This window comes from Lutjanus erythropterus, chromosome 19 (genome assembly GCF_056507025.1).
Source record: "Lutjanus erythropterus isolate fLutEry1 chromosome 19, fLutEry1.hap2, whole genome shotgun sequence".
NCBI lineage: Eukaryota > Metazoa > Chordata > Actinopteri > Lutjaniformes > Lutjanidae > Lutjanus > Lutjanus erythropterus.
Window position 1 is genome coordinate 3,043,090 of NC_139335.1, and position 6,172 is coordinate 3,049,261.

A 6,172-nucleotide genomic window follows, 5' to 3' on the forward strand; every position below is an offset into this window, starting at 1 on the left:
CTCAAGTACTGGACAAACTTTAGGTACGTGTACTTTACCTGAGTACCTGAGTACTCCACTTCACCACAGAAACAAATTATATTGTATTTTTTACTCAACTACATTTAGTTACATCTAGTTAATGATACATTTATGCAAATAGAAGAAGTCTGATGTTGCAAATGACCCCGACCCAGGGGACAGTTGCAACATATTAAAAATGCATTAAACTTCACCAAGCCTAATTACCTTTTACTTTCTGTCTCCATGAATAGTATTCTAAAAAATGCATTATTTTACAATAATATTATGGTATTATTTTTTGTTGTTGTAATATCTGCTGTGCAAGATAAATGTACAGATGTTAGAGATGCTGTTTCAATCTCTTGATGTATTTCAGCGTGAGACAAAAGAATGGAACAATTTGCAATGCAGCCAACTGCTATTAAACACACATGCACTGTCCAAAACTGAAAATGTTTTAAAAACTGATTTTTGTCGACACATGCTAAACATGTCACTTAAAAGTCAGGGAAATAATGATTCAAGCTGAGTAAGTTTTGATTCATTTATAAAAAAGTAATGACAGGAAAATAAACTCATGATGAAAAATACATTTATTCCTCCAAAACATGTTTTTCTCAATAAAAGCAGCAGCAGATGTTGGCTGTGTTTGTCTGTGTTCCATCTGAAGGAAAGAGGAAAGAGTCTAAAGAGGAATGTGAAGTATGATTATCATCTACTCCGTCTCCAGATGTGATAATTCTGAATATTTGCGATAAACTGAAGGATGAAGTCTTCCTTCATGGGCTGAGAAAAACCTCCTACTTCTTCCACTAAATAAACAATTTATAAACCATCTTGGATTAGCTGGAAAACTGCCTTATCATAACTGAACTGAAAACAGTGCTGCTTGAATCCAATCAATCAACCAAAGTGGGAACCACTGCGAAGTATCACTGTGTATCTTTGTATCCTAATACTTTTACTTGAGTAAGTTTTTGAATGCAGGACTTTTACTTGCAGTGGAGTATTTTCTCAGTGTGCTGGTACTTTCATTTAGTCACTGTTAGTGGCTCATTAATAAAGGATTTGAATACTCAAACCTGCAGCTGTGGATGTGAATAAGACCTTTTACACAGAGAAGTGGTCGAACTGGATTTTTCACAACTTGGCAACCCAGAAGTTGTTTTTGGTTAATGATTATAACTGATGTATAAAGACTTAGTAAATTATTTACTAAGCATTAATTAAGCCATTAATTACAACCTTTACCCCTGCTTTAGAAGAAAGTGGTACCATTAAAGATTCCCTGACTTTTCCAGAAGTATAAGTATGTGAGCCCACAGTTAGAAGTGCATGCAAAAATCAGAGCAGCTGTTTCTGTGCATGTGCTGCCTGAGCAGCTCTCACTGTTATTATTAAGCATTTATTAATATACATCAGCTGTGGTAAGGGTCTAATAATAATGGGTGTGCACAAGGTTGGCATGCACTCGAAACTGCTGCAGTGGTGTTACAACTGACCCAACCCCAACTGACCAAACACACAGAGTTCCATCATGGTCTAAAGATACAGGATAAAATTAAAGACAATACAAACCAGAGGAATGGTCCAGTCCAGTCTGAGAGTCTCTCAACTTAAATAGAGCGGTACTCAAGTACGAGTACTGTTACATTATTTCTCAGAGTATTAGTTACCTCTTAACCATTGATGTTTAATAGTGTCCGATTACTTTTAAATGTGGTCAGTTACTGAATACAAATTACATGGCAATTGTTGTAATTAGCAAGATAATGTATTGGATTACATAAATGTAACCCACCTGAATACTTTGGATTTACTTCAAAATCAAACACCGAAGAGATTTCACCTTATACTGAGAAACTGGATGAAACCACAAAAACTTGAGCTGCACAAAAATCTTTTTTTTCTTTTTAAACGTGTCAAAACATTTTCAGTGGCGATAAAATGCATTTTTGCTCAGGGTTCTTATTTACGGAGCACAGAAACCCTGTGTGTCAGCTCACTTTTCATTAGTCAACAGATCATTGGTTATCATGGATTAAAGTTTCATCATTTTAAACTTGCCACACTTTAAAGATGCTCTCAAAACTTTAACCGAGTGGGGCGCTCATGTGGCTCAGTTGGTGAACCGTGTGGTCCATGTGCAGTGGCTATCAGCCCTCAGCAGTGGTCACCGGTTTGCTTCCCCACTCTCTTCTCCATTTCCTGTCTATCTAATTCTGTCCTGTCAATAAAGGCTTAAAAACCCCAAAAAATCTTTAAAAAAAACATGTAATTAAGTAATCCATGACAGTCTCGCTATAAACTTATTACATATTTTTCAAATGTAATCTGGACTGATTATTGTCTCTTATTTGTATTACTATTATGTAATCCTGATTACATGTAATCTGTTACTACCCAGCCCAGGGTCACGTCTCCATACTTGTGACTGCTGAAGGGTTTTTCCCCATTTGTTTCTTCTGGTTTTCATTCACATGGTGTAATCTAGACTTAAGCACAAATAAAACTACAGACTTAAAAACATACTCACAAAAGTACCCCCAAAATCTGACTTAATTATAGTAATTTGAGTAGCTGTAATTAGTAACTTCCACCCCTGATCATATACATACATAAATTTAAGGACATTCATCTTTATGTCTAATTAAAAAGCCCAAAATGTTCAGAGATGTAAAACCAACATGTTTCTCAAACTACAGCAGCTGAGAGCAGTCTGTCCGACCATGGATACGGGTCAGTGACTGGCCACTGATGAACAACCTGTTATAAACTCTGACTTAATGGGTAACTTTTGGCCCTTGAACTGTGGACAGTTTCGGTCAAGGCCATTAAATACTCTCATTTGGAGGCCACGCAATCAGGAAACCTGATGAAAGATCACGTCTGGTTTCTACTGTGTCATTTAAAATGGAAGCAGGTCAACATGGTGAATGACAGTAAGAGCACACACACACACACACACACTTTTCATACTAGGCCTGGCTGAAACCTTAAGGAGACAGAACATTTGCAGTCAGGGCCCTGAGACTCTGGAACAATCTTTCATTCCAATAACATTATTGACATAAAGGATTAAAATCACTGTAGCCTTCATTATCCTACAGTTCTCACAGCTCCATCAGAGACTCAGGTGTGTTATGCTTACAGCGACTGACGAAGCCTCGTGTCACTGATTGATTGTACTCAGTTTTCACTGATTCCACACCCCAAGATTTGATCCACTTTCAAACTTTTATTTTTCATCCCCAGCCAGGACCGCCTCAAGTGACATCACGAGGAGAGTGCTCAGATTTGCGCAGCTCCCTCTGAGGCAACAAAAGGCTTTTGGCTTGTAAACAGATGCTGACATGTAAAATCTCTGTGGATTAACCTTTGATTGATCGGAGGTTTGTTTCTATTGTAAAACTTTAAAATGCTAAGTTAGAATTTTAGAATTCATTCTGCATTAAAACAAAACAAACTCCTGACAGGTTGGATTTCATGGAACAACATTATATCATATAAGGTCAGATTGTTTCATGTAGATTAGTTCAGTGCTTCTTGACAAGAGCTTTTGGGAACACTTGTCACTCCCTGCAACAATAACACAATTACTTGTCGAACTGGAGAGCTGCAGCACTTTGTAACGTGACTACAGACATGCAAGCATCCTGCTGTTTCCAGTTTCAGCCAGCCTGTGACTCACAGGAAAATAAATTCCTTTTTCTGCCACAAACACATGAAGTGCTATTTCATGAACTCAGTCCAGTTCTGGTAAAAGTGCAGCTTAAATCGTCAGTCCGGCTCAATTCATCAGAACAATAAACAAAACAAAAGCTTGGCAGATTTTTCTAAGCCAGACGTGTACTTTTTTCAAAAACGGGTGTCACGACCTTGGATAGGAACTTCCTCAGCTCTCCCTTCCTTGTCGTCATCTGGTGACTTATGAAATCTAGTCTTTGTCAGACAGATTTCAGCACTTCCTCTCTTGTTTCACTAAACAGGAAACAACCTAAGTTGCAGGTGCATTTGTAAAAGCTGATTTCAACTGTCAGAGAGGAAATAGGACTTTGTAGTTTCTGCTATGCAAGCAACTTCCTGTTGAAGCACCCTTTAATCAGATAGTTATTTATGGGTATCCTCTGTGTGACATGTGAAAACCCATCAACTGGCTGACACTAACAGCTGACACAAAGTTATTCACAAACAACATGAGGTTTTCATTTATTTAAAAAATATTTTAATGCACCATTAATAAAGGGTCCAACGCATTAATACAAGAGAAATATTGCAAATAATATTAAAATAATCATCAAATTAAAAGGAAAAACAATAAAAAATAAATGAATGGAAGGTATGTACATGTTTCCTCCTCATGGAGAGAGGAAAAGGAACAACATATTTACAGCTTGAAATCAGTGTGTTTCTACGAGAAACAAACACCTCTACAATATTTACATGTACTTCTTTGATTTTTTTTTTTCTTTCATCTTTTTATCCTGTAGTAAAGAGGGTTGGTTTGTACTGAAAGGCTTTCATTGCAACAAAAAATATCTTACACATTTTCCTGTTTGGGAGGGAACAAAATAAAAAGTCTTCTGCTAGTTAAAATTTAAAAATCAAACTTTGGACGGCCATAGCCATATGAAAAACAGAGACACAACACAAGGGCCATATACCTAAACCCCGCTGTCTGCAGCGCATCACAAACTCGCTGAGGCTGATCTATATACTGTATACCTTCCACCCATCTACACTGCAAACAGATCAAGACATTTGTTTGCCTTAAGTTGATAAATTTTTCCAGGAGGGATGTTTTGTGTGGAGTCCACATTCAAATAAAATAAATACTAATGCATTCTGGGAAGGCCCACATAACAGCGTAAAAAATAAACTCAACTAATCTAAACCTTGGAAGGGACCTGATCTAATCAAAATAATGTGCCTTTTAAAAACATTTTTAGCACACAGACCGACTAAGTTAAACAATGACCTGCAGGAGTTTGGTGGTAATCTTTGCTTTAACAGCTGTGGAAAGAAAACTTAAACTTGTTGAACTAGGACTGACATTTGCTGATTGAAACAAAATACAGGAATAGCATGGAAGTAACAAGTAAACACAGACAAACAGATACAGAGATCCTATTAAATAGCCTAAACTTCTGTTCTCCTAACGAGATGATTTGTTGACAAAGCTTTAAACTGGGGAGAAGAAAAAAAACACACAGGCCAATTCTCCATTGTGCTGATCCTGCAGACAAAATTCAGCAGCCATGTAAAAAATAACACACACTTTAAGCTACAACTTAACTGACACATATTTTCAGGGTGGGTTAAAAATAATAGTTCAGAGGTCTTTACTCTCATCCAGACAGTGGGGCAAATAAGGAGAGTAACGCACAGTGGAGCAGGGAAATGACAGTTTTATAGGGCCACTAAGGACAGTTTCACTGTAAGATGCTTACAGCTAATGCAACTAAATACCATTAATAACAGCAATAGTAATATTAATATATAATACTATGAAATCAAATAACTAAAGCTCCAAAATAATCTTCACACTTGGAAATCTTGCATAACTGAAGACCAAATTGATTGAAGTTCATCATCTTAAAAGTGCGCCCTCAACAAGCGCTTTTAAAAACCCTGAATTTGTCTGATATTCCTGTGCGTCTATGTGCGGATCTGTGTGGGTTGGTGGGTGTCTGCGGGGAGGGACTGGACACTGGAGGAGTAGCCCAGGTCGTAGATAATGTGAGGTGACGTAGACACAAAATACCAGTGGTTTGTTTTTTTTTGTTTGTTTTTTTTTGCTGTTTTTTGTTTTTTTCAGTTTTCATTGCCTTCCTTCAAACGGATATTGGGGTGGAAATAGAAAGACCTTTCATGCCTGGCTGCTCAGAACAACTTGGTTAGAACATATTAACCAATTAGTCCAACAATACTGCCACAGAAGAGCTTATGGTGAAACAGAGCCCCCCCTTCATAGTTTTCTCGTGCCACCCCTCACACACTGGCTTTTGATACAGCCAAGTGAATGAAAAATGTGCGTGAAAAGTGCAAGTGTGTGTGTCTCTGTTTCCTGGGTATTATGAAGACGGCTGTGACACCATCCGGAGGACTGGCGGGGGATATAAGAGGGTGGCTTTGTTTGCTTTTGAGGTACACTCTGAGGAAGGTGAAC